The sequence below is a fragment of the Nycticebus coucang genome, chromosome 8, assembly GCF_027406575.1.
Source record: "Nycticebus coucang isolate mNycCou1 chromosome 8, mNycCou1.pri, whole genome shotgun sequence".
NCBI classification, from domain to species: Eukaryota; Metazoa; Chordata; class Mammalia; order Primates; family Lorisidae; genus Nycticebus; species Nycticebus coucang.
The window spans coordinates 120,279,051-120,290,009 of NC_069787.1; positions in this window are offsets into that span (position 1 = coordinate 120,279,051).

A 10,959-nucleotide genomic window follows, 5' to 3' on the forward strand; every position below is an offset into this window, starting at 1 on the left:
ACTGGGTTTTCCTTTAAAGGTTTTCCTTTAAAAAAAAAAAGTTGGGGAGGGGGTTTCTATAGGAATGATCACCTGGAGAGGTATCATTGGCAACTTGTCACAGGACCAGACTTTGCAAGGGAGACACACTTACTAGAAATGCTAAGGGAGAATTGAGTTTTCTTGGTTGGAGAGCTGTTACATGGCAGATAAAGATAAAACTTGAGGTACCAAAAGTTCTTTTTTGAAGGATAGGGTATGTTCCCCAAACCAAAAATATTACTGGAGTAAAAGGAAATATAACCACCCCTTATTAAGAAAAGATCATGACGAGTACTCCTCAAGATTAAAAATGAACCTAGGGTAAAATCAGGCCATGATTTACTACATTCTAAGTTTCCTGAAGGGTACGAAGAGTTTATATAGGTGTTGTCATTATTTAAGTGACTTTCTTTGTTATACCAGAGACATGCAAACATAAAATTACTGATACTTTGCTATTATTTTGATTAAAATATTGTTTTTACCTGGGGGACAGATGGCCAGCTTAGAGTGCCCCAAAATTTTGATGTGCCTAGGACTGAGGGGTTTCCCAGAATGCAGAACTTTCAGTTTTTAAACCAGGACCCTTTGAACAAACCAGATCAGTCATCTAATCTAGGAAAAGAACTAAGTATCTGGTCTACTGAGTGTTCATTTGACATTTACTGAGTACCTAAAAACATAAATGCCCCATGGGATACATGAATGTGTGGACTGGCTCTCATGAAATAGAAAGGTGGGGAACACTGAAGTATCTATAGACATCGTATGCTCTACCCAAAGACATTCAAATTTAGATGTCAAAAAAAGAAGGAATCATAGAAAACTTTGAAATAGAGTGATTCTCCAACTCTAACTTGACTGTGTGTCTGCTGCTGTTCCAACGATTGGCTGATAAAGTGAATGCTAACAGTCACTGCCCTCAAGGTGTTCAAAGTTTGGTGGGAATAAAGACGCAGAGGAACAGAAGGGACCACATTTACTAGGTGGAAAGAACCTGAATTTTAGCAAAGAATTGGGATCTACAAGTCAAGAGATATACTCTAGTCTGAATTTGTCTTGTGCATAATTAGTTGTGTGACTTTAGATTATTTAATTAAATCATTCAATTTTCCTAGGTCTCAATTTTCCTAGGTTGACATAGAGAACGCTTAAATTTTTCTAAGCATGTGTATATATGGGTCATGGATCCAGGCACCTCAAATAGAGTTTAAAGAAATAGAATTGCCAATGAAAATTTATCATAAAGGATATCAACCTAAATGTCCATTGTTGAGTGAAAGGATACCAAAAAAATGGCATTACGATCAAGAGCCACATAGTGATTTTTTTGTCCATTATGAGCCACTTATATGGCAGTGGTCACATAAGATTATAATAGAGCTGAACAATTCCTATTGCCTAGTGACATCACAGGAGTCATCACAGTGTCATCAGAGCTGTCATAGCATCATAACATGCTTTATTTATTAAAATAAATCTAGTGTAGCTTAAGCATACAATGCTTATAAACTCTATAAAGTAATGGCCTAGGTCTTCACATTCACTTACTTGTCACTCCCTCACTGACTTACCTAGAGCAACCTTCACTCCTGCAAGCTCTATTATATAAGATACTCTCTATGCAGGAGTATCATATTTTTACTATACCTTTTCTATGCTTAGGTACATATACATAAGCAAATGCTTATCTTTGTGTTACAATTGCCCACAGTTCAGTGCAGGTTAGTAGCTTAGGAGTAGTAGGCTATACCACATGGCCTGTTACTATCTCAGTTTATGTAAGTATACTCCATGATATTCATGCAGTGACGAAATCACCTAACGATGCCTTCCTCAGAACGTATCCTTGTCTATAAGTGATGCACGTCTGTATATACACAGTGGAATACAGTAGAACATCCATAGTTGACCAGTTCGCTCCATGGACCACCTCCTTAAGTTGTCCTGGGACATGCACCACACGAATGTATCAATACAGTAGGCCTAGCTCCTTATGTTAATCACCTCCATATATTGACCAGTTTGTTACTGGTCAGTCCCTTGGGTGGTCAACTTACAGAGGTTCTATTGTACCGTTTAGCATTAAAAAAGGAGGCAATCCTGGAAAACTCAACAACATGGAAGAACCTTGAGAACATTTTGCTATACAAAATAAGGCAATCACGGAAGGCCAACTACATCATAATTCTATGTATAAGAAGTATCAAAAAAGTCAAACTCATGGATGCAAAGGAAGAATAGAATTGTGGTTGCCAGGGGCTGGGGATGGGGAAATGAGGAGTTGTTAATCAACAGGTATATAATTGTAATTATGCAAAGTTAATAAGTTCTAGAGATCTGCTATACAACATTGTGCCTATCAATAACAATATTGTGTTATACACTTAAAAAATCTATTAAGAGAGAAGATGCCATGTTAAGTGTTAACTTAAAAATTAAAATTTCTCAATCCTTGGAAATTTGAATACTTCTTTCTCTGAAATTAAAACATCAATTAGACAAAAAAGAATTAGTAAAGCCATAGAAGTCTTGATCAGTATTATCAACCACCTGGGCTGATATTTATAAGAATGTGTGGGGGGTAGGGAAATTTGTGCTTTCTGTATTTGGCTATTATTATTATAAAGATAATTGTAGTGTTTAAAAATTCCTTTTACTCAGTAAATGTATGACTTTTCATAAAGAAAATACATTTTGGTTCTCTTTTTATTTGTTAATTCATCTTAAGAAGTAGGTTGAATTTCTGGGCGGTGCCTGTGGCTCAGCAGGTAGGGCGCTGGTCCCATATGCCGGAGGTGGCGGGTTCAAACCCAGCCACGGCCAAAAAAAAAAGAAGTAGGTTGAATGTCTTAATTTTGGGTTTTTTATGTTTAGTAATTCCTCTTTCTGTCTCTCACTTACCCCAATAAAGGATTTTTAAATATTTTGCATTGTACTAAAATTTTCTTGCACATGCACACACATATACACATGTTTGTTACTTATTTGGTTAGAAGAAAGATTCATAAAACAATTTATTCCTTTTAATTATTTCCTATTTTCATTCTTATCTGTCCTCATCATCAATCATTTATGGTATGTTAGTGTGTTCATAATTTATATCGAGTTCTGGTTTCTCTTAACTGAGAGAACATAGTTTGGTTCACCCCTGATAATATTATTTTATTTCATTTTTTTGCTTATCAGTAGTACATATGGCCAGTAGGAAGGCCAGTAATTTTTATGCATAATGCACACTGCCACTATTGGGTAACAGTTGATGAATTAAATTAAGCTCAATGGATAATTACTGAGTGTTGAAATTTGATTCCATTAAAGCTATTATATGAAACTGAGACATTTAAAAATTTTTTGCCAAAATAAAAAAAAATACAGATCAAAACTACTAGGTATACTTGAAGCATATTTGAATCACATCAAGACTCATAGTATTCCCTTTAATGTGTATATGCCTTATGTTATAAATTGAAATTACAATGAAATAGAAGTAAATAATGTGTCTGCCTCACCAAGCAAAAGAAAAATACTAACAAAACTAACCTTAACTAAACTAACTAGCTGAAGAGTTTTGCAATCAGGTGCATTTTCATCATTTAGGGCTAATTTTGTCATATAGTATAAACAAAGCCCATAACCCGGCTTTGTTGTAATTACCAAAGCAGTTGCACAGGTATTCTTAGGGGTGTAGCTAACATCAAACCCACATTTTCAAAGAAGTTATCTCTGACCTTTTCAGATCCATTTAATCCTACCCTTTTTTCCTGGATGTTTACTACCTCTGAGTACTCCCTCTTCCGTACTACCTAGCACAGAGCCATATTTTCAACAACATAGCAATAAACACACATTGACTCTCAGATTAATTTTTCAAATGGGGTTTTCACTCTAATATCCTATTAGTAATTGTGTCTTAAGACTCGGCTTGGAAATGATGGTTTGAGAAGTGAATCTGGATGGGAAAAATATGTGACCCGTTATATGAAGGTTATGTAAACCTTTCACCCAGTAAACAAGCTGAACTTTGCGGTGTCTGTGATGTGCACTTTTGTTTTTCAGAGTGGTTTTGGACTTTATGCTTGTTTTTAAAATCTGAAGTCCTAATGATGGCTGTTAACCCTGTTAAGACGCACTTCTGAAAAGAAGTTGGACAATTCAGGATTTTGTTTCAAAAAATGCTTCAGAAGACAAATAGCAACAGAAAGGATTCTCAGCTGTCATATTTTAAAGTCTATTTAATTATAATATTAAGGATAAGTGCACCAAATATTAGCAAGTGGGAATTCAGTGGCAATGATTGCAAATTAGAGAAGGTGTCATCATTATTAAAATAAGATTACACCTCTCCTATTCTGATTGGTTGGGTATCAGGTGGTTCAAATGTTCGGTATACATGTATTATAGAACTGTTAGAGGTGTTAAGAGCAAGAGTGTGAAAGATTACATGGAAACTGCATGCTTATTTGTTAAATTTTATATAAATTATGATATCAAAATTATGCACATGTGCCTATAGCTTAGTAAATAGTGCATTGTTGGGGCTATTTAACTGCTGAATGTCCTTGTTTAAATGTTTACTCTAACTTTGCTTTGATTCATCTCACCCTACAGCAGTGTGTGTCTGATTATGTATTTAGAATTGGCAGCTGAATGGTTTTGAAAAGGAGCAATAGCTCTGGAGATTGCCTAAATATATGTAAGGTTTTTTTTTCCCAAAAAGGTGACTACATTGCCCAGCAGTGTTTCAGACATTTCTGTGAGCCTGAGCTTCTTCTCACTTAAGAGTCAGTGAGATGACAGAGAAGGGCCAAGGCATCGTGATGTTGAAGGCAGAGTCTGGGTCATAGTCATGGTACAACCTTCTCAGAGTTTCTTTAGCCATGTTGCACGGATGGAGTTTACTGAGAAACAATGGAAGTAATCACTGGTCAAACTTCTTGTGGCTCATTTTTAAAGATTGGAATATTTAGGTGGATGTACTGCTTTTAAACTGTTGAGAAGGGCTGCAGTCAGTCAGTCATTAGGCTAAATTCCCTCTGAAAGATGTTTTTAAAATATGGAAATTTCACATAAACATTGAGATTTCTGAATGATTTTTCTTCTCTTTCTTTCGAGACAGAGTCTCACTCTGTGGCCCAGGGCCAGAGTGCCCAGGCTAGAGTGCTATGGCGTCAGCCTAGCCCACAGCAACCTCAAGCCCTCCTTCCCAGGCTCAAATGATCTTCCTGCCTCATAAGTAGCTGGGACTATGGGTGCCACCACGATGCCCAGTTAATTTTTCTGTTTTTGGTAGAGATGGAGTCTTGTTCCTGCTCAGTCTGGTCCCCAACTCCTGATAGCAAGGAATCCTCCTGCCGTGGCCTTTCAGAGTGCTGGGGTTGTAGGAGTGAGCTATCATGGCTGCCAAGACTTCTGATTTTTATTAAATCTCCCCCCAAAAAACCCTCTAAGAATTAAAGATGCTGAGCCTACATTCCCACATGACAACATTGGCTTGGAGTCAGTAGAATGTGCCCTCTCCAATGTGTCTATCATCTTATGCTTCACTTAAATATCTTCCTGCTCCCCTGTAGACATTGAATGTGTTGTTAAGTAGATAGTTAGGACCTCTACCTCTCCTGCAGGACAAGCGGAGCCTAATTTGGTGCTGCCCCACCTTCATCCTGCCCTGAGTAATGGCTCAGACCTGGAAAGGAGGAAACACCCTACCAGTCTACCGTTAGAACTTAGCTGCCAACTGCAAAAAACCGCAGAGAACCGCTAGGCAGTCACAGGCCAAACAGCACAGGCACGGTACAGTCTGAATGGTGACCTAGACCAACCTCAAGGCTAATTATCATGTCATTAGCTTAAATTTACATTGGTTCACCCCCAAAAGTGTTTTCAGAGAGGGTGATAGAAGGTCCACAAGTAAGACGCAGGTAATGTAACTTCCCACTGTCCATCAAAGTGGTTCCATAATGAATCACGAGGAAAGTCCAATCCCGACAGTATGAAAAAAGACCTCAGACTTTAACCAAGGCCCTTTTTGTTAGAGAAGGTGTCATAGCCCACCGCTGCTACCACTTGTCAGAGCCTGGGTATGGCCAGGTCTTGGCCCGGCTTAACTAGCTCCTGGGTGTGGACTGCTAAGGTATCTTGCTCAGGAACAATTTCTCTCAGGTGTCTGAGGGCTATCTATTATTAGCCGATGAGAGAGAGAGAGAGAAAGAGAGAGAGAGAGAAAGAAAGAGAGAGAGTGTCAGTCTTAGAGTAAAGCATTCTTAGAATAGATAGATCTTAGTGTTTAGTAGAGCTTGGTAATCTTCAGCAGAGAGACGCCATGCTGGCGTTCTCCAGGCAAGAGACAAGAGACAGACTCAGAGAAGGTGTGCACGTGATAGAATGCGTACACTCCCGACTGCCCTCTCTTCCACCCTAATATAAGGCTGATCTCGTGTCCCTCAACACCACAGGTGTAGAGACTGCCAATTCATCAATGCTCTCGTCTCATGAGCGCTCATGCTTGTTAGGAGAGCTAAATCCCTCTCCATGCCCTTTTCACCAAGGTGTTCCATTGTTGAGCTATACAGGTATTTCTAATAACTCTCACTCCTCCTAGCCATAGGCTATAAGGGCTGCTATAACAAGGGGCTCATTTGTTGCCTGTGGTGAACATGTCTAGCTCTGTAAACCTATATTTTTCTTCCTCAGCAAACTTCGTTTCACCCTTACCTTGCTTTTGATGGGTCTGGCCATTCTTCCTCCATGAGCACACCAAGAACTGGGAGCAAGACAACTGTACCCAACAGTGTGACCTCTTATTTAGCCCAGCAACTTACCTCTTTTCAGTGTATATTTTACTTAGGATCATTTCTTTTTACTGTGTATTGTGATTACAGATTTAATTCTATAATTTTTATTTTTGAAAAGATCTGGTTCTCACCTCAAAGTCTCAAAAAGATTAAATATTATCTTTTCTGGCAAATTAAGTTAATATGGTTTTAAAACCCAAGTTTTTTAAAAAAATGATAAACAAATGAATAAAAACATGGTGCCTAAGCTGCCATTTACTGATGTAAATTAAAGTGTACCCATCAGGTTTAGTTTAAAATTTGTCTTTCTGTTCCCTTTTCATTAGTGTGAAATGTGTGGGTTAGGATCCTAAGGAATATGGTACTTATTTTAGAAAGGCAGAAAGCTTTTAAATTATTTGAAAATTTGACATAATTGTTCTTCACACCAAAAACAAAAGGTCATAAAATCAGTTGCTTTATTATTCTAAAGGAACTTTATATCCATAAAAGCTATAATAATACCTTGTTTTTATTCTTACAGTTCTGAAAGTGATTTACAGACACCATTTCACTTTTTTTGCTTAAAAACTCCTGTGAAGTAGGCAGATGAATAAATGCATTTACATATTGTAAGTCCATGCCTTGATGCACAGCATTTAAGGGACTTTCACAAGGTTACAAGCAAGTTGGGACTGCCTCCTAGATTCCGAGTTCCAGTTTTCAGAAAATGATAAGAACAACTCAGTGTAATTAATATTTGTTTAAAAATATTTTGACCAGGCTGGGCAAGGGACTTGAAGAGAAACTTCTCTGAAGAAGACAGGTGCATGGCCCACAGACATATGAAAAAAATGTTCATCATCCTTAATCAGAGAAATGCAAATCAAAACTACTTTGAGATATCATCTATCTCCAGTAAGATTAGCCCATATCACAAAATCCCAAGACCAGAGATGTTGGCGTGGATGTGGAGAAAAGGGAACACTTCTAAACTGCTGGTGGGAATGTAAATTAATACTTTCCTTTTGGAAAGATGTTTGGAGAACACATAGACATCTAGAAATAGACCTGCCATTCGATCCTACAATTCCTCTACTACGTATATACCCAGAAGACCAAAAATCACATTACAACAAAGATATTTGTACCAGAATGTTTATTGCAGCCAAATTCATAATTGATAAGTCATGGAAGAAGCCCAAGTGCCCATGGATCCATGAACGGATTAATAAATTGTGGTATATGGAATATGATGTAGCCTTAAAGAAAGATGGTGACTTTACCTCTTACATGTTTACATGGATGGATCTGGAACATATTCTTCTTAGCAAAGTATCTCAAGAATGGAAGAAAAAGTATCCAATTTGCACAGCCCTACTATGAAACTAATTTATAGCTTATATGAAAGCTATAATCCAATTATAGCCTAAGAATATGGGGAAAGGGGAAAAGGAGGGGAGGGAAGGAGGGAGGATGGGTGGAGAGAGGGTAATTGGCGGGACCACACCTATGGTGCATCTTACAAGGGTACATGTGAAACTTACTAAATGTAAAATATAAATGTTTTAACACAGTAACTAAGAAAAAGCCAGAAAGGCTATGTTAACCAGTGTGATGAAAATATTTCCCATTGTATATAAAACCAGTGCATGGTACCCCATGATTGCATTAATGTACACAGCTATGATTTAATAAAAAAAAATATTTTGAAGCTCATTTTAAAATTACTGTGCTCTAGAATAACATTCATCTTATATGCAAACTTTTAACTCTGAAGATTCCTGAGAATTATCCAGAGTCCCTATAATATGACAATCCCTCTTAGGGGAGTATGGAAGTCAACACTCTTAAGCATCATATTATAATGTGGTGTTTACCACTCATGGATTACTGTGGATTAAATGTATTATGTAGCATTTCAGTGTAGAGTTTCCCAACTTGTCATCACTGAAATTTTGGCCCAGGTAATTCTTTGCTGTGGGGAATTGTGAACGTTGTAGGATAGTTAGCAGCATATCTGCTCTCTACTCTCTAGATGTCAGAGGCAACTTCCCAGTCGTGACAAACAAATATGTCTCTAAATACTGTATTACTCAAGCCCCTGAGGGGTGATAGGAGCTGGGCAGTAATGTGAATTATTGGCACAATGACTGTGGAAAGAAAGTATTTTCATGCACTTCTCTTAAATAAGGAGCCAATGTAGGGCCCACGCCAAGAGATTCTGAGAAGCTTAGCACCACCCAGCCTGGAATCTGAATTAATGCAATAGCCAAAATCTAATGACTTCTCATACTTTCCATATCTGTCTCAAACTCTGCTGCCAAGGTCTGTTCCAGGAAGTTAGGAAATACTACCTAGCCTGTGGAGCTTCCCTCAAATTAGCTCTTCTTTTGGCTTTCTGAGCAGGCCAGCCACCTTTAGGAGTGGCCATATCTTTTTGATGTGTCCTTAATCAGTAGCCTTATACTTGGTTGCTTGGTTCATAATATGTATTTTTTTTTTTTTTAGCACAGATTACTTTGTTCTGTGGCTTAAAATATGGAAGATGGGTCCTGGCCTATCATTCCACATCTCTCTCCAGCCTAGAATTGTATCTTTAGTACCTAGAGACTAAAGATACTAAAGAAACAAACACAAGTGTAGCTCTTTCGCAGCTTTTCTCTTCTCTGTTTGGCTTTTACACTTCCCCAAGTTGTCCCATCCCTTCTTGCTCTCGGCACCATTTGGGATTGTGTGCCACTCTTTCTTCCATTGTGTGCAGCACTTCTCCTTCCAAGTTAAAGGTGATAAGTAGAGCACTTCAGAGCATTCACTTTTTTTTTTTTGTGGAGACAGAGTCTCACTTTATCACCCTTGGTACAGTGCCATGGCATCACATAGCTCACAGCAACCTCCAACCCCTGAGTTTAGGCGATTCTCTTGCCTCAGCCTCCTGAGTAGCTGAGACTACAGGTGCCCGCCACAACGCCCAGCTTCTTTTTGTTGCAGTTTGGCTGGGGCCAGGTTTGAACCCGCCACCCTCGTTATATGGGCGGGCACCCTACCCACTGAGCCACAGGCATCGCCTGTGGCTCAAAGGAGTAGGGCACCAGCCCCATATGCCAGAGGTGGCGGGTTCAAACCCAGCTCCAGCCAAAAACTACAAAAAAAAAAAAAAAAAAAGAAAAGAAAAAAGAAAAAATGTAAATCATTTCAAAGCATTCACCTTGAACGTTTCACAACTTAATCACTCCAGGGTGAGTTTTAAAGTCAAAGGAAGCCAATTATTAGCTATGTAGCTTTGTGACCTTTGGGCAAGAACTTTATATTTATTGTTTTAAAATGAAGATGATAATAGCACCAATTTACAGGGTGAAGTCATTGAAAGAGGCAGGTAAAGCCCTTAAATAAATGGCTGGCATATAGTAAATGCTCAACAGGCAGTAGCTTTGTCTTCACTGACTCCCCGAATGCCACACTGGACTCTTCTGTGCTGACACTCAGTGTGCTTATCCAGTTTTCTGGTAATCAGGTTTTGACATTTATAATATTACAAGTTTTACCATTGTCTGGTTTTAATATTAGTTTTAGTATTTTTTTTTTTAGTTTAGTTTCTTAATTATTTTGGGCTTCAAAGATGGAAGTTATTTGAAATAGGCATTCTCTTCATCATCTTTACTAGAAATCCTCCCAAATGATTTTTCCATTTCTATTACCACATATAATGTTCGACTGTAGGATTTTTGTAAGCTGATCGCCCAAGGGACTGTAACAAACTGGTCAACTTACAGAGATGGTCACATAAGGAACTAGGCCTACTTTACTGATGTGTACACTGGTGCACATCTGGTCTATGAAAATTAGGTCAACTTAAGGAGATGGTCAATGTAGGGAGGTGGTTAACTATGGAAGTTGACCCTTTCCTCTGAACCTAAGTGTCAACTTTGGTTTTAATCAATAATGATACTAAAAGCCACCTGGATGTCAAGAACAAACATAGGGTTGCCTTATTTTATTTGAGACAGATGACCAAATTTATTTTTTTTTTTTTGCAGTTTTTGGCTGGGGCTGGATTTGAACCCGGCACCTCTGGCATATGGGGCTGGCGCCCTACTCCTTTGAGCCACAGGTGCAGCCCTCTTCTTTTTTTTTTTTAATCTTGGAAATACCACATGCTCCAAAT